This window comes from Dermacentor andersoni, chromosome 9, assembly GCF_023375885.2.
Source record: "Dermacentor andersoni chromosome 9, qqDerAnde1_hic_scaffold, whole genome shotgun sequence".
Lineage (NCBI taxonomy): Eukaryota > Metazoa > Arthropoda > Arachnida > Ixodida > Ixodidae > Dermacentor > Dermacentor andersoni.
Genome location: NC_092822.1, coordinates 10,357,921 through 10,376,254, shown reverse-complemented (window position 1 = coordinate 10,376,254; position 18,334 = coordinate 10,357,921). Strand labels below are relative to the sequence as shown.

Below are 18,334 nucleotides of genomic sequence, written 5' to 3'. Positions count from 1 at the left end.
GAACAACGAGGTAAGCCATAACCACTCAGCGACCATGGCGGGTAAATAAATTAAGATTTTAAACAGTGCACAAAATTCAGAGAGTCACGCATGCATTTCGGCGAAGCACTTAGAAAGGCAAAAGCGCCTGCACTCATCGCATTAGGTATTTGATACAGCAGGTTTGATTAAATAACACTGGGTATGGGAGTCATTGTATATATAACATTTCTTTTTAATACTACCGTTATTAAAGAAAAGCACCTACTCTGGCACTAATATCTGCGTACGTAAATACTGCTTCGTATATCGATGAACCTCCACCATTAAAGATTAAAGAAATGAGTGGGGCTAGTTGGTGGACGTTCGTGAATGTATTTCGCTTAGTATTACACTGATGGAAGAAACAAAGAACGAACATAAAAGAACGTGCGTAGACTTCTTGTTCGTTTATGTTCGTTTTTTATTTCTTGTGTTAGTAAGATTCAGCGCAATACAGACATACAATCAACAGATAAAAGCTTATTGAAAGATAAAAGAGCATGGGCTATTGTTTGATTTTATCCGTTTTCGCGAGCGTAGAAGGGCTCCCCTTGCTTCTAAGTATAAAAAGCCAGAGCCCGTTCAGCACATCACACAGTTGCCGTGAAGGCAGAAACGCAAACCGTATCAAGCCTGCTGTCTTCGTCGCCCGTTAGCGTGGTACATACCGAAAGGTGAGATGAAGTTCCAGCAAACTTTTTTTTTTTTGTTTTGTAACATCGTGACAAAGCAGCACAAAGTTCTGTTGCAAATATTTAGATTGAAAAATTGCTTCGTGAATCGGGAGAGGGGGAATGTTCGGCATTTAAATTGATGATTTTGTATCAGGTGCTTGGTCTTACCTCACAATATCAATGATATTATTCGCTGAATTTTTAATCACGCATTTAGTATAGACGTGTTGCAATGATTGCCCTAAGATCGTGAACTGTACAGGCTATGCAGACCAATGAATTTTTAAATGAGAAATATTGGTGCTGTACAGACATAAATGCAAATTTACTATACCTAATCACAAAACAACATACAAAAGTGGGGCCCAGGTGGCTCATGCATAAAATAAAGTCACACTGATTGTATGAACGCTACAAATTTCGGCACAAACACTACGACAAGGGCGCTGCACTTGAGAAAGTTACATTTCACCGGGAACATTTGCTTTTGTTCAGTACTACAAGGCATTGCCGACGAGCACTTTGTGTTGCAGTCTGTTACTAAAACGCATCTTCACTTGAAAAACGAAGTATTATCTAAAGATATCGAGAGATATCATAATACCTGGAATCTTGCATTCTACAGAATTCTTTGTAAAGCTGTCAATTATGTTTGACCTGCTTCCGTGCATTTATCATACCGGCACTTCTACATTTTACAAAAATCCCATTTATCGGCGTTATAGTTTGATTTTCATAAAAATAGGTGGAACCAGCGACCATGCCGGTGTTTGAAAGTTTGAAAGCTTGAAAGTTTATTTAACGTAATTAACGTATACAATGGCAAAGTACACACTTCTGGGACCCAACAAATTTGTTAAAATGTCCCTCCCGATTGTTATTAGGAGAAAACACACCTATGGCAGTTGCTTTTTTATACTGTAAAATCACATAAAACTGAAATAGCTGAATAAGTAACACAACAAAATACAGTAGTATGCAAAATTTCACAAATGAGATACATTTTTCTAACAATTTTTATTTGTACGTCATCGAAAACATCGGCACAGGAAAAGAAAAGAAAGAAAAGAAAAGTGAGGACATGTGCAACCATGCGCAGTGTTACGCATTTTTATTAAGTGAGTGCTTTAATTGTTTAACAAATGTATGTAATGTTCTTAAAGTAGTCAGGTCACTATCAAGCTTATTCCAAACTGAGGTGCCTGTAAACAGTAGTGCAGAGCAACCGTAATTAGTATTTACCTAATATATGCAATAAAAGACGACTGCGAGATGCGTTCCCAACATTGCGAAGTGAGGGATGGACCGAGACTGTTCTCAAGACTAGTTTTTCATTAACTATTTGATGCATGAGCGAGGCGATGTTGTATGTTGTCAAATCGCAAATGTTGAGGATGTTCAGGGTTTTAAATACATTTTCACTCTTATTATGCATATTGTTTGGTGCTATAATGCGAAGAGCTCTTTTTGAAGTGTAAACACCGCTGACAGATGAGTTTTGTGTGTGCAACTTCAGATCGCTAAGCAGTTAATGTGAGAGTGAACAAATGCGTAGTATAGATTGATAAGTATGTGGGGACAGAAATAGTTTCGACATTTCGACAGCACATGCAAGCCATATGAAGCCTTATGAACTATAGAACGCACATGAAGGCGGACTGTCAAATAGCTATCGACAATAACACCAAGAAATTTTGTCTCACTAGACTGCTTTATTGGATGGTTATTGTAAACGACATCTGAATGAATAAAAAAAATGATGGGGTTTCACGTGCCAAAACAACTTTCTGATTATGAGGCACGTCGTAGTGGGGGACTCCGGAAATTTCGCCCACCTAGGGTTCTTTAACGTGCGCCTAAATCTAAGTACACGGGTGTTTTCGCATTTCGCTCCCATCGAAATGCGGCCGCTGTGGCCGGGATTCGATCCCGCAACATCGTGCTCAGCAGCCCAACACCGTAGCCACTGAGCAACCACGGCGGGTATCTGAATGAATAGTCGTTTTCCTTTTTTCAGAGTGAAATTAAATAAAAACTGCCTTCGCTAGGGTTAAAGTGAAGGGCATTCAGTGTACACTAACGGTGCGAAATTTGCAATTCATAGTAAAGCTTATTAATTAGGTTGCATTCTTCACGATCAGCTATTATAAGGTTAGTATCGTCTGCATAGAGTACAGAGGTAGCACACACAAGCTGCCAAGGCAAGTCATTTATATAGAGTAAAAAAAATAAAGGTCCAAGTATGGATCCCAGGGGAACGCCAAGGTTAATAACGGTGCTGTTGGACCCGAAAATCCCCTAGTTGAACAATTTGTTGCCGATTTTCTATGTAACTGCGAATCAACGTCAAAGGTATTCCATTTTTTCTGTAACGAAGCAATTTATCGCTGAATATAAAATGTTTGAGAGAATGTAAAGCTTTCGCAAAAATCTATTAACAATCCCGCGACTAGATAGCCACTGTCTATTGATTTTCTAATTACGTCTGTAAATGTTGAGACTGCACTTTGTGTGGAAAGGCCGTTTCTAAAACCAAATTGGTGCCGGGAAAAAATGTTGTGCTTGTGCAGCAAGTCATTAAGGCGCCTCGCGAATATTTTTCGGGTATTTTGCTGAAGAACGGTAGCACTGAAATTGGACGGTAGTTTTCTATTCTACGCTTCTCCTTTGACTTATACAGTGGCAGCACCTTGGCAATTTTCATCCGTTCTGTAAAAACACCCGTGACAGATATAGTATTGACGATATTTAAAAGTCCCGCAATCACGAAATGGTTCACGTCTTACCTTCATCGCAGAGAACAGTATGTTCAAATTGGTAACTGCCAGTCAGTACCCTCACTTGCAGAGGGTACAGACTCCATTGTAAGCATTGTAAGACAACCTTTGTGAGTCGAAGCTTTTAACTCGGTCGCATTCTATGTTTCTTTTTGTTGTTTTTATTCTCCACTCCTGTAATAGGCCTAAGAGGGCTAACAGTGTAAATATATGAATGAATGAATGAATGAATGAATGAATGAATGAATGAATGAATGAATGAATGAATGAATGAATGAATGAATGAATGAATGAATGTGCGCGAGAACTGGTGACACCATGTCAGTGTTGATATGCGCCGAAATATTGTCAATTCTAGAGGCAGTCTTTCGCCAATTAGAAATAATTGCAATGAAACTACTGCAATAACTGCAACTGAAATACGTGCAATGATTCAAGCTCATCTGTAGGGTAAAGGTGAAAAGAAGCATATGCACGTGGAATGTACGTTGCATCAAAATCCTTACCAGTTTAGTTAATGTGGGAAAAAAATAGGCATTCAAAGCATTACAGATACTTTTGGGTCTAGTGTACACAAGCTCATTGTATGTTATTTTTCTGGGGGATGTTGTTTTACGTCTGGTTGAGGAGGCACCAGCTTTTTTTTTTTTTCGCATCCTTCCCGTTCTGTTCAATGTGATTGCTAAAATGAGCCTTCTTTGCTGCATGAAGTGTTCTATTAGGAGTTTGCGAATGCGTAGACTATCTTTCCTTGAAGGAAGTGTTGTAAGGTTCCCTTTTTAATTTCTTATACATGTTACAGTTAGTTTTAATAAAGCGCAAGAGCGCGCCCGTTACGCAAGGATCTCGCGGGAGTGCATGTCTATTTCTCACACAGTAAGTGGTGGAGGCGGTGGCGATCACCTCAGTAAACACGTCTACAGTCACGTCGTAACTATTGTTAGAACATTTCGACGAGTATACACGTGACCAATCAATTACGCGTACATTGTTTGCAGATACGTCAGCGTTAAATAATGTCCGGGTAAAGCCCTTCTTGCTTGAGTTCAGGCAGTTTGACATTACAAAAAGCACAAGGTAGTGATCAGTAATATTAACACCTAAAACTTGCGCATATTTGCAAACGTGTTAGACAACAGGTGTTAGACAACCACGTGTGAAACAACACGTGGTCTATAAGTGTACTACTGTGTTCTGTTACACGCATTCGTTTGTCTACATGCAATGAGTAACCATAACTAGTAAAATAAGACACATATTCATAACGAAAAGAAGAGTGAATGGCACTTACATCAACATTAACATCACCCATTATTCCCACACGAGAATTATAATTCAAGAACGCATTAAATATACAGTCAAGCTCATCGCAAAAGCCGTGATAAGATGTAGACGGCGACCTATATATACCGCCCCCAATAAGGTTCTGTGACGGCTGCAAATGAATTTTATCCACGACAATCCATACTGATTCATAATGAAGTGTTTTAAATTCAGTATCATATCGTCGCCTGTGCGTCATGCTATCGTCCATCTACAGGGCAGCTCCACCATGGGCGATGCCAGATTGACTGTAGGTTGCACAGCATTTCGCTTCTCGCTTGTAACCAGGTTTATTGTGAAGTCCGACTTCACTTTCCGTCAACCATATCTCTGATACGCCAATAAAGGAGAACTTCTTGCTAAATAGGCAAAAAAAATTACGGATTCGGTCCTGGTTTTCCCGTAAACTGCCCTAATTGAAATGTGAACCAAGCAGCACGTTTTCAGAAACTGTGTTTTGATTGAAATCGTCTACTGACATGTACGCCATGATGTCCGTGATTTACTAGCTAGGCGATACGACTAAGGCCAGCCTCACAAGTAACACATACAACAGGGCTATCAGTTGCTTTTCGTGCTTTGATTTCACCTTGATCTGTCCGAACATCCACTTCTTTTCCCTTTTTCGTTTCAGTGCCTCAGCCAAATATTTCTTGTTTTCCCCTGTGAGATGCTCATTTACGTAGATTGCTTGTTTTCTGACGGAAGAAAAGACCAGCGCATCCGTGGAAAGCCGCGCTTTTTTCGCTCGCTGATAAAACTCATTTCGGAATTTCCTTGATGCAAAACGAACAATTGTGTTTTTTCTTAGTGGTATTGTGCGCAAGAGACACACGATGGCAAACATCGATGTCTTTGGAATCAATCGGCTAACTAATTTGCTCTCCTATCTTCTGGACTAGTAATTCACAGTTCTCATTTCGTGTCATAGGCATACCCTTGATCTCGATGTTGTTGCAACTTGAATATTGCTCCAGGGACATCACACGGCTTAACAGCTCTTCATTTTGTAGCTTCAGATTCTCATGACTTTTGCGCAAGGTTGCGTTTTCCTTCCTATTTCATCACATTTGCTGAGGAGAGATTCAAAGTTTGAATTCATAAGCTCCATGCTTTCTTCCATGCCAATGACCTGTTTTGGTAATTGCGCAAGACGGTCCAGACGTATAGTTACATCATCCAGTCTGGAGGCAAGTGCATTCACACTCTGACTATTGGAGCTACCTGTCTGTGCTGTAGGACCCTGAATTTCGTTCTGGTTTGTCGTCGTGTTCGCAGCAGCTGAGCTACACCTTAACCTTGCTGAGCAGCATGTCGGGCACTTCCACATCCTTTGAGCAGCTTCATTCTTTCCTTTAAAGAATGTTTCATTTGTACCAGAACATTTTCCTGCGCGATAAATGTAATCACATTCACAATCACAATCACAGCTGATTGTCTTCTTGTATAGAAGGCAAACGTCACGCGTCATGGGAATATTTTTCTGCAATTGGAAAACACTCACACTGTCTCGCAGCAGCGGTAGCAGGAAGGACTAGCTTAAATTTCCTAGTTTAAAAATTTATGCAGATGCAATGAACATGTTGGAATCTATGTAAATTGAAGCCCAAGGTAAGTGGTTTATAAAATAATTTGCAACTCACCCTATGCGTACAACTGTGTTTTCTTTCACCCTCGGTAACAAGTAATCTCATTTCTATGTTAATCTGTGTCCACCACAAAGGTCAGAGCTCTATTCTCACGAAGCTGTTATGCTTATGCCCTAAGCATAAGCTGCAATGCAAAAACAAAATTAAGCTGTTACATAGCAGCAACCGTCTACGCAGCAATGTCACGAGGACGAAAGCTATATATGATGCTTGTCGAGGGAATTCAATGGCGATGACAGGTGTCTGCACAGAGTAGTACCTCACCTACCTTTCTACATATAAGCATTCTGTACCTGTTATGTGCCAGTGCCACATACCTTAATAAACGGATATCTATTTGGGGGATATATACAAAATGCACTCCCTCCCTAGAACAGAAATAGGCCTCCCTGGTGTAGTATTCGGCTACTCCCTCCCAAATGACTCTTCGATCAACCAATAGCCCTCAGTCCCCAGCAGCTGCGGAGCACCTGACCAACGCGGCGGTCAAACCTGTAACGCAGCAGAGGGTGCTAAGAATCTCTGGACCAGGATAGGCCGCCAGTGGAACATGACCCTGGCAACCTTTAACATCCGAACTCTGTCGAGCGAGGCTAGCTTAGCAGGACCCTTTGAGGGACTATCAGCATTATTTGGGATATCATCGCCCTTAATGAGGCTAGTAGAACTGGTGAGGCTTATACATTGCTGAATAATTGACATGTCCTGTGCTATAGAGGTCTCCTAGATAAGAAGCAATACGGGGTAAGATTCCTAATCCATAAGGACATAGCGGGCAACATTGAAAAATTCTACAGCATTAATGAGAGTGTAGCTGCAGTCGTAATCAAACATAATAAGAAGTATAGATTAAAGGTAGTACAAGCCTATGCTCCAACATACAGTCACGAGGATGAGGAAGTAGACCAGCTTGATGAAGACGTTGAATTAGCGATGAGAAAAGTGCAAACTGAGTATACTGTAGTCATGGGTGACTTTAATGCAAAAGTGGGGAAAAAGCAGGCAGATGAACAAGCAATTGGCAACTATGGCATTGGTTCTAAGAACACTAAAAAAGAGATGGTAGAATTTGACGAAAGGAATAAGCACCGAATAATGAATGTCTTCTTCAGGAAGCGTAGCCACAGAAAGTGGACCTGCAAAAGCCCTAATGGCGAAACAAGAAATGATATTGATTTCATACTTTCTGCCGATCCCAGCATAGTGCCGGATGTAGAAGTGAGAGGTAGGGTAAAGTGCAGTGATAATAGGTTAGTGAGTTCTGGGATTCATCCCAATTTGAGATGAGAAATAGTAAAATTGGTCAAGAGAAGACCGGTCCACCCAAACGCAGTAACGCTAAAAGCAGAACAATTCCGGCTGGTACTTGCAAACAAATATGCAGCCTTCGAACGCAGAGATTAAGATGAGATAGAGGTAATTAACGAAACCGTAACTGGGCTGGCTTCAGAAGCAGCAACTGAAGTGGAGGGTAAGACGCCAAGGCAACCAGTAGGTAAGCTCTCCCAAGTAACAAAGTACCTAATAAAGAAACGACAAAGAATGAAAGTGTCCAACTCAAGAGATATTCAAAACTATATCGTGAGAAAGACTCAGGATGAAGTAAAAAATGGATGCAGCATGGAATCAGTGAGAAGAAAACTTGGCATAGGACAAACAAATATGTAATTATTTATATTATATTATGGGGTTTTACATGCCAAAACCACAACCTGATTATGAAGCACGCCGCAGTGGGGAACTAAAAAATAATTTCAACCACGATAACAACGATCTCGCCGCGGCTCGAGGCCGCAACGAGGTGCTATGATCAAGATGTCCAAGTCCAGGCCGTCCAGCAGATCTCAGCGGCCCTCGAAAGGCAACGACCGAGCGAAACCGGAGGGAGGCTGCCACCTCAAAAGAGAGGTAGGCGCGGTCGACCAAAGGGAGTAGTGCGGCCGCGGCCGAAGTAGAGGCGCCACACGCCGCGAAGACGTCATGGCCACGTCACGGTAACACCTCCCTAACAGGGGAAGTTCTGCAGGCATTCATAACAAAGTTTCTTCACTCACTCACTCACCACCTGGTGTTCTTTAACGTGCACCTAAATCTAAGTACACGTATGTTTATCGCATTTAGATGCCATCAAAATGCGGTCGCCATGGCCGTGATCCGATCCCGCGACTTCGTGCTTCACAGCCCAACACCATAGGCACTAAGAAGCAAGATGTATGCACTGAAAGATAGGCAGGGTAAAATCATCAGCAATATCGAAGACATAGTAACAGCACTGGAAAAATTCTATACTGACCTGCAGACCAGCTGCTATACCTCGATCCATTTGAAGTTGTAATGAACGGGCTACAGAGGCTCCTTCTATAACTTGCGAAGAAGTTAGAAGGGCCTTGTAAGACATGAAACGGAGAAAAGCGGCAGTATAACATGTAATAGCGGTCGATTTACTCAACGATTGAGGAGACATAATGCTTGAAATATTGGCTGCTCTATATAAGAAGCGTCTATCAACTTCAAGGGTCTCAAGAACTGGAAAAATGCCAACATTATACCAATCCACAAAAACAGAGACGTTAAAGAACTGAAAAATTGTAGGCCATTAACTTACTTCCAGTATTATATAAGATATTCAGCAAGAGAATCTCCAAAATAATAAGGACAACACTGTACTTTAGTCAACCAAGGGAACAGGCTGGCTTCAGGAAGGGATACACTACAATGGTTCACATCCATGTCATTAATCAGGTTATCGAGAAATCCGCAGAGTACAATAAGCCTCTCTAAGTGGCTTTCATAGATTACCAAAAGGCATTTCATTCAGTCGAGATACCAGCAGTCATAGAGGCATTACGTAATCAAGGAGTTCAGGCGAGTTACGTAAATATCTTCGAAAATATCTACAGAGACTCCACAGCTGCCTTAAATCGGCACAAGAAAAGTAGGAAGATACCTATAAAGAAAGGGGTCAGACAAAGAGACACAATCTCTCCATTGCTATTGACTGCGTGCTTGGAAGAAGAATTCAAGCTGTTAAGCTGGGAAGGCTTAGGAGTGAGGATCAGCAGCGAATATCTCAGCAACCTTCGATTTGCAGATGACATTCTCCTGTTTAGCAACACCGAGGTCGAGTTCCACCAAATGACTGAGGACTTTAACAGAGAGAGTGTAAGAGTGGGGTTGGAGAATGATATGCAGAAGACAAAGATAATGACCAATATCCCGGCAAGGGAACAAGAATTCAGGATCGCCAGTCAGCCTCTAGAGTCTGTGACGGACTATGTTTACCTAGGTCAACTAATTACAGGGAATTCTGACCATGAGAAGGAAATTCACAGAAGAATAAAAATGGCTTGGATCGCATACGGCACACATCGTGACCTCCTGACTGAGAGCTTACCGTTATCATTGAAAAGGATGGTGTACAATCAGTGCATTTTACCAGTGCTGACATATCGGGCAGAAACTTGGAGATTGACAAAGAAGCTTGAGAACAAGTTAAGGACCGCGCAAAGAACGATGGAACGAAGAATGCTAGCATAACCTTAAAGAGACAGGAAAAGCGCGGTTTGGATCAAAGAGCAACGGGTATAGACGATATTCTATTTACATTAAGGGAAAGAAATGGAGCTGGGCAGGTCATCTAATGCATAGGTTAGATAACCGGTGGACCACTAGGGTGACAGAACGGGCTCTAAGAGAAGCGAAGCGCAGTCGAGGACGACAGAAGGCTAGGCGCGGCGATGAAATGAGGAAATTCGCAAACGCGAGTTGGAATCGGTTGGCGCAGGACATGGGTAATCGGAGATCACAGGGAGAAGAGGTCTTCGCTCTACAGTAGACATAAAAGATGATGCTGATGATGACGACGACGACGATTATTATTATTATTATTATTATTATTATTACTATTATTATTATTATTATTATTATTATTATTATTATTATTATTATTATTATTATTATTATTATTATTATTATTATTATTATTATTATTGGGGGATTGGCCAAGAAGGAGCACACAACCATTGGCACGTACCACATGGCTAAAAAAGAAAATAAAGTAACTCAAAGAACTATCTCAATATAAGGTGCTCTTCAATTCAGAGTTCGGTGTGGTTTCGAAATATCTACGAGCCGACATTATCTGGTCAGATTTCATGATGGAATTATTTTCGTATCATTACGGCAGAATAGAGGCGCACTCACGGCGAGTATGTTGTCGCTAAGCCAATTACATTATATATGCAATTCAAGTTATATAAGCTCGTTTGCTGGCAGCGCCATTCGGTACACCTAATTTATTTTCGCATACATATATATATATATATATATATATATATATATATATATATATATATATATATATATATATATATATATATATATATATATATTGAATGTATTTTCTTGTTGTTACAGTGTATCGACTCAATCTCGTTTTTGTACTGACTCTCAGTGTTGCTGTTATATTGAGTTTCATTTGTGTCATCTGCCTTATTCTTGTGAATTTTTATTATGTTATTGTTTACTTGTTTTTTTGTATGACTTATTTCTGTCTAATCCACTCCTGCAATAGCCCCATAAAGGGGCCGCAGTTTGTATAAATAAATCAATATATATATATATATATATATATATATATATATATATATATCCAAAACGATATCCACCGAGGTACCAACCGACCCAGAATCAAACAGTAACAGCAGTCGAAGCACCATCATCAGTCACGCCAAATCCGGGAGTGTAGGCAATAAGGTATTCACTTCGAAATACCTACAACGAGTGTTCCAAAACAAAACATATTCTGGCCCCTTGCAGAAAAATATGGTTATGTCGTCACAAGAAAAGGAACTTTGTCCTGATAATAGGGCGTCCAGCTACCGGGAAATTAGATTTCGCTAGGAGAAAAAATTCTCACGAGTGCCAACGGCACGTCAGAAATTTGCGTAAAAGGTATTGATGGGCTACTTGGTAAGCCATGATATTGAAGCAGCGCACTTACATCTGCCACGTACACGTACACATAGAAAGGACATACACAGGCAGTGGACTGCAACTACTGGACTGCAACTACTGGACTACAACTACTGGACTGCAACGTAGGACTTCAACTAGTAGTTGCAGTCCAGCGCCTGTGTGTGTTGTTTCTATGTGTGTGTGTACGTGGCAGATGCAAGTGCGCTGCTTCAATACGAATATCAGTGCGTCAGAAAACACGATTAAACCAAATTCGTCATCTGCTTTTAGATCGTGGTTAGCACGTGTCTTGTGGACCACAGAAGCTACAACCAAAACCTTCACTAGAGTAATTTCTGCAATTCCCCACAGCGATTTACGGCCTAGGGAATGTCGATCAGAACTTGCGTGGTGTTCTTTACCGCAGACCGTTCGACATGAAGTCCTACGCTATCTTGGCACTCGTCATCCTGGGGCACCTGTGCCGTAAGTACCAAACTGTCAAAATCACACACATGTGTGCTCTCTTCTTCGTTCGCCCGTATACTTTCAATGTTCCCTCTAGCTTCAGTTGAGACGGTATTTTCTCCTCCTGGAGACAGATGACATCTGACTTGAAATATTTGCTTTGTGTTCACAAGCACTAATGATATTCCGATTTCTCAGCCGGTGAGATTCGAGAAGTGATGCGTCTCATTTTGTACAAACGTCATTGTACCTTTCGCTGCTTCTTTCTTTATAGTGTTTATCTTACTATTACTATTACATAAAAAGCAATAGACGTACATTGCAGATGATTAAATATATTTCCTTTATATTCATCTTAACAAAGAAAAGACAAGGCCTAGTATACAACAACCTTATTAGAAAGGCGACAATGGCTGTCTAATTAAGTTCTCATTAATCGAAGGCAACAAATACTTAGATACATCGATACATAAGTACGTACGTTCGTCCCTTCAACTCCCGAAGTTAACCTTTCATGCGCCATATCGGCTGATTTTACTGCACGCTGTGTACGACTCCGCAGGGCGACCGTAACGAATAAGTGAAAATGATGCGTATCCGCTATTTGACTTCCCCTCGATTCCGCGCGAAGGACGCGTTAAGCACAATGGGTGGTTGCGACGCCAAGGGAATGTTTTACCATCACAGGCGGTTACGTCCAAAGGACTTCATCCGGCTCTCATGTGCCGTAAAAAGGCCATTGTTTTAGAGCAATATTGCTGTGGTGTTGTGCATTCCTTCTATTTGTGCACTGTGGTTACCGCTCCATACAGCTTGAAACATGTATCTATCGCGATACAGTTCCTGTGAACTCGTTCCTCTTTCGTTATTTTTTTCGCCGTCCTCAATGTATGTATTTGAATGCCAGCTTGCGTGACATGCTTCATGTATTTCACTCGCTCGACGTTACAGAAATTCACGCAGCCACGCTGAGCAAGCCGGCAAGGAACGTAGAGGAGGCAACGAAAGAACTCACGGAAAGGATTTCCCGTTCTCTCGTGGAGCACCGTGAGGACATCATCCATGCACTCGAGGCACTCGAAAAGTCTGCCGACAGCTTCGGCGACGAAACCGACGAGCAGGCCATTCCTGTCGCAATTCTGGCTGTCGCGGAGATCATCGCAGGCGGCGCCATATCCGGCGCTGTCGGGACTCTTGTGGGGAAGTTGATCAACGAAGGCTGAATGCTTCCGCGGAGACATCTGTTATTGTTTCCGTATACAATAAATTCAAAATTCTCTTGCATCAGGAAATACGCCTGTTTCCTTAAACTGCAAATTTCTAACAGCGGGAAAGACGCATCCTTCAATAGGAACTCAACTGTTTCCTAAGTTAAGTAATTATCATATACATCAACATACTGGCTATGCAACATATGAAGAGCAGACGAAGAGAGCTCGTCCTTTCTTCTGCCGGCTCTCCAGATTCCGGTCTACTACTGGACAGCAGAGACGACCGGGGCCATTGGTAACGAGAACAGTCATCGCTGCCTCGTGGAACTACATATTCCAACAAAGAACCATAATTGAAATGTTGGCTTGTTCAAATTATTCTAGAATAGCAAAAATCATTTAAGAAGGAATTAGTAAGCGGTATCCTGGGGCCCTATAACGTAAAACTATTCCCATGTGTGTTTTTTTTCCAATCTCCTGATGTCAAATTTACGCAACCACTGAAGCAAGCATCGGGCGATAAACCGCAGCGTTGTTTGAAAAGCCCAATCAAACGCGCTCCTCGTTCATAGGAGGTCACTTTTTTTTTCTTGTAAAACCAATAGGTTTGCCTATATTGAGCAGATTTTCTTATAGAATTGGCTGAAAAAAGGCGAGGAGCACGCTCAAGTGGAGAGGGGTTCGATAGGGTGCAGCCAGCCCAGTGAAAGTAGACAAGCGGATGGGGAGTGTGGTGCCGGCGTCTGCTATTGGCCCGCTCCCCCTTAGCTTGCGGTGGCTCCTCAGCAAAAAAAAGTTGGCCCAGCGATGTTGCATACGGGCCGAAAAGACTCGATAGCGTTATACTGCCACGGGAAAATGCTTATTCTAAGCAAATAAGTCCATGCTCCCCGGCCGCTCCGAGTAGCTACTGCCAGAGCAATCGGTGGGCAGCCATCTTCTATTCATTTCGGAACGGGGCAGTCTCCGCCTATTCAGAACAAAAATAATTTTTGTTCGGCGTCATCATCATCATTATCATCATCATCATTAGCATGGTTACGCCCACTGCGGGGCAAAGGCCTCTCTCATACTTCTCCAACTACCTCGGTCATGTACTAATTGTGGACATGTCTTCCCTGCAAACTTTTTAATCTCATCCGCTGGCCAGCAGGGGGTTACGCCTCATTAAATGCCCTGCCCATGCCCATTTCTTTTTCTTGATTTCAACTAAGATGTCATTAACTCTCGTTTGTTCCCTCACCCAATCCGCTCTCTTCATTTCCCCTTAACGTTACACCTTTCATTCTTCTTTCCATAGCTCGTTGCGTCGTCCTCAATTTAAGTATAACCCTTTCCGTAAACCTCCAGGTTTCTTCCCCGTAGGTGAGTACTGGTAAGACACAGCTATTATACACTTTTCTATTGAAGGATAATGGCAACCTGCTGTACATGATCTCAGAATGCCTGCCAAACGCACCCCAGCCCATTCTTATTCTTCTGATTATTTCCGTGTCATGATCTGGATCCGCTGTCACTACCTGCCCTAAGTAGATGTATTCCCTTACCACTTCCAGTGCCTCGCTGCCTATTGTAAATTGCTGTTCTCTTCCGAGACTGTTAAACATTACTTTAGTTTTCTGCAGATTAATTGACCGCCGCCGTGGTCAGTTGCTTCGCAGCTGCTGGGGACTGAGAGCCCGGGTTTGATTGTTGTGTTCATATGGGAGGTTGTGGCCAAGTACTGCACCAGAGTGGCCAATCCTTCTCTGGTGAGGGAGTGCGTTACCGGTTCTGGTCACAGGGATCAGACCGCACTCCAGGTCTTCTTTATGCAATTTTATCAACACGCGGATTTTTTTTTTCGATCCGGTGGAAAATTGCGCGGCACCGTGACTTGAACCACGGTCCTCTTGCACGCGAGGCGGATGCCCTACCTCTGCGCCACCGCTGCTGGCTTGTTCAGCATATTAATGCGTTTTTAACGCTCACGCACACGTCACTTTGACGCGGTGAGTTCGCTGTTTTGTGACGTAGCGTGACAGACAGGCGAGGTGGGCGCAGCCTGAAAACATTTGATCAATAGCAGAGTATTATGGCGAATAGTAAGACCTTGATGAGGAGTAGTTGATTCATACTTAGAACTGAGGTGAAACAGCGCGAAAAAGACGAGGACACAAGGAAACAAATACCACAGACAAGCGCTGACTGCCAACTGGAAGTTTGTTTGAAATTCACCGGACATTTATACCATTTTCAGCATAGGCATGCGCACACCAGTCGCAAAAACATCTGCAAATCAGCAACATTTTAATCTTTCTTCCAAACAAGTGATTTCTTTTCCCGACAAGGCAAGAGAGGGAGTGCTTACACATTTATCTCCTTCTTTTCTTATATGAAAGGTCTCTACTATTTATCTTTCCTTCTTACCCTTTCCTTTCCCTATGAATTTTGTCTGTTCAAATATGGGGGTGCATTGACACTTGTTACAGTGTCCAGCTAAATGACTCCTATAGCCATTCTTTAGGTTAGTGCTGTGCTGACGAGCTCTTTCATCGAAGCACTGTCCTGCTTGACCTATATAAGGTTTTCCACAGCTGAGCGGTATTTGATAGATGACATCTATAGATGACATCTAAAGCGGACCAACTTAGTACGTTACACATGAATGTGAAAAAATCCAGTAATATGGAAATACTGCTTTTGCAGAATCCTTGTACGCAACGTAACAAATTCACGTAAGATATAAACTGACATATCGAATTTGTCCGCTTTTAATGATCTAATGGATGACATTTACAGAACCGCGATATCCGTTCTTGATGTGGAGGTATTAATTTATAGACTTTGTACGTCTATACTTTTTTTAACTTGAGAAAACTTCAAAATTCTTGTAACAAAATTCAGGCTCTAAATTTAAATTTCGCTTATCAAAGTTATAGAATTTAACTTTCTCTCTCAAATGCATGAAACTTCATTAAATTCGGTCTAGGGGTTATCTCAGAAAGGCGTTTTTGCATCTTACATGTATTTGAATAGGCCATGTCGGAGTTGGGGCCAAGCTAAAGCTCCCTCTTAAACACTTTCTGTGGCCTTGCCCAAAATAACAAGGTGAAAGGTCATTCTGCTCAATAAACAGCAAAATAAAAAGAAGACCTGCATACATGCCTGCAACAGATTGGATTCCTAGAACAGTTAGTTATAGCCCGCAAAAATATTCAAGTCTTGTTGCATTCCAAAGAGAGCCTAGTTTGATGGACATGTGACACACCACTACAATGTTGCAAGAGACAATTAGGCGGAGCGACTGCCGACCTAAATAGTCAGACTTGCTATTTTCTACAGCCCACGACTACCACCACCTTGAGAAGCTTGTGGTTACTCAATGCTGCGATTCTCACGTTCTGGTTCCTCTTGGAAGTGTAGTGCTTCATTGTTACCGAGGCTAGGGGAAGGTGCTCCCGATAGCCATTTAAGCACTACTTCAATTTGTCGAACAAACCTGGTGACGTCCCGGCCTCTTCAGTCGTTAGGCATTCAGACTACAATAGCTAACTGTAAAGGACAATAGCAAACATTGAAATTCCTTGAAAAGGCGGCCAAATCTGTAATGTAATTTAATATAAAGCTGCGTATTAGTCAACCCAAGAAAGACTGTTCGCGTGTTACAATTGCAAAGATAGGTGTATATGAATCACATATATATCAAACGGATAAAAACATAAGAGTTTGACGGCCAAAAACTTGTGTCGAAGAAGTCGTAGGAAGCACCAAGCCATAAAGACTGGAGCAGCAGCTTTGTCCTTCTGTGAAGGCTCCTTATAAGTGCTTCCAGAAATGAGTGAGAGAGAGTGAGAGAGGAGAGAGGTCCCCCTCTCTCACTCTTTCTCATTGAAGCACTTTTTTGAAACAGAGGGAGAGAGGAATTTACTGTAGGAGAAAATTACGGGTCGGACTTCCAAGAGAGCTGCACAAATCTAAAAGCCTGAGATGCTCCAGTGATCCAAGGCATAACTGCAGGACACCGATAGCAGGAAGGAGGTAAACCACGTACCTGTTCTCGTCCTTTTGAACACTGCATAGTTGCCCACTAAGTTTAATTGTTCAAAGCTCAAAAATGTAACTGGTTACATGCAATTGATTGCTGAAAAAATAACTTAATTATAGTGAATGTTACTGAGTAAACAAAGTAATCGCTGAATTTTTAAAAAATTGTAAAACATTACTGATTATAACTAATTAATTACATGTAATCTGCTAAGTCTCATTTTTTTTTTCATAGTGCTCAGGCTATTCAGAAATTTTCATCGCACTATTCATGTCCCAAAAATCAGTCAGCGACTGTAAATGTGTTCATAAACATGTATAGTTGGGCACAAGTGGTTGTATTGTTTTGCATAGCAGTCTGAGCGCAGTTCGAAGTTTCATTGAAGACCCGTAGTCACGCCATATTCTCACCGTGTAGCTCAAAATCTGAAAAAGGTCGCGAGTAAATTCAAAGTCCCGCTTGTTTCCTCAGCCCCTTCAAAACTTGCTACATTGTGCGCTCGCGTTAACAACTAATAAACAGAATGCGCGACCTACGGAACCCAACATACCGATCCGCTTGTCAGTTGCAAGGAAGGGGTGGTTTATCAAATTCTGCTCTCATGCAAAAAGGTTTACATTGGACAAACGGGGAGATGTTTAAATGAAAGGCTAAAAGAACATGAATGCTCACAGAAAAAAAGAATTGGTTCCAATATGGCCATCCACTGCAAAGAGTGCGGTTGCAAGCCTCGCCTAAGAGATACCATTGTTCTGGACAGAAGTCGAGACAGCGTTGCCCGTGAGGTGAAGGAAGCCTTCCACATGAAACGGAAGGGCCTGGAATGCGTCAGCGAGCTATCGAAAATTCTGTGTAAAAGTGAACTGTCCTTTTTAGAAGCCCTTAGTTTGAAACTGAGAACGTTGATGCGCTGCCTGCGCTTGGTGAAAAATCTTAATCTTTTAGTTTTTAATTGGGGTAGTTCCTTACGGCAGTGTTTTGTGTATCACCTAACCATGATCATTTATGGTCCTTTGGCCCTATACACCACGTGTCATTGTCGCGAATGTCACCTTTTGCAATTGTTTTATCGCCTTTTGCCTGGTTACCATGTGATTTTCGACGTGTGAGTTGCGCTGCCAGATTTGCGTATATATTGTGTATTTCTGACAAAAAAGCATCAGTTGTTAGTAAGCGCTCGTCCGTGTCTCTTCTTGTGCCGTCTGTTTGGCACTTTAGTACTTCAGTA

The 18,334-nt window shown here is 41.9% G+C and overlaps 1 long non-coding RNA gene across 1 annotated transcript; it reads left to right on the top strand.

Moving 5' to 3' along the window:
- The first annotated feature begins 585 nt into the window (after positions 1–585).
- On the top strand, positions 586–13,160 carry LOC126527022 (uncharacterized). The gene is made up of 3 exons (XR_007598715.3): positions 586–695; positions 11,828–11,886; positions 12,820–13,160. It is a non-coding gene; the product is annotated as an uncharacterized lncRNA (long non-coding RNA).
- The last annotated feature ends 5,174 nt before the right edge of the window (positions 13,161–18,334 follow it).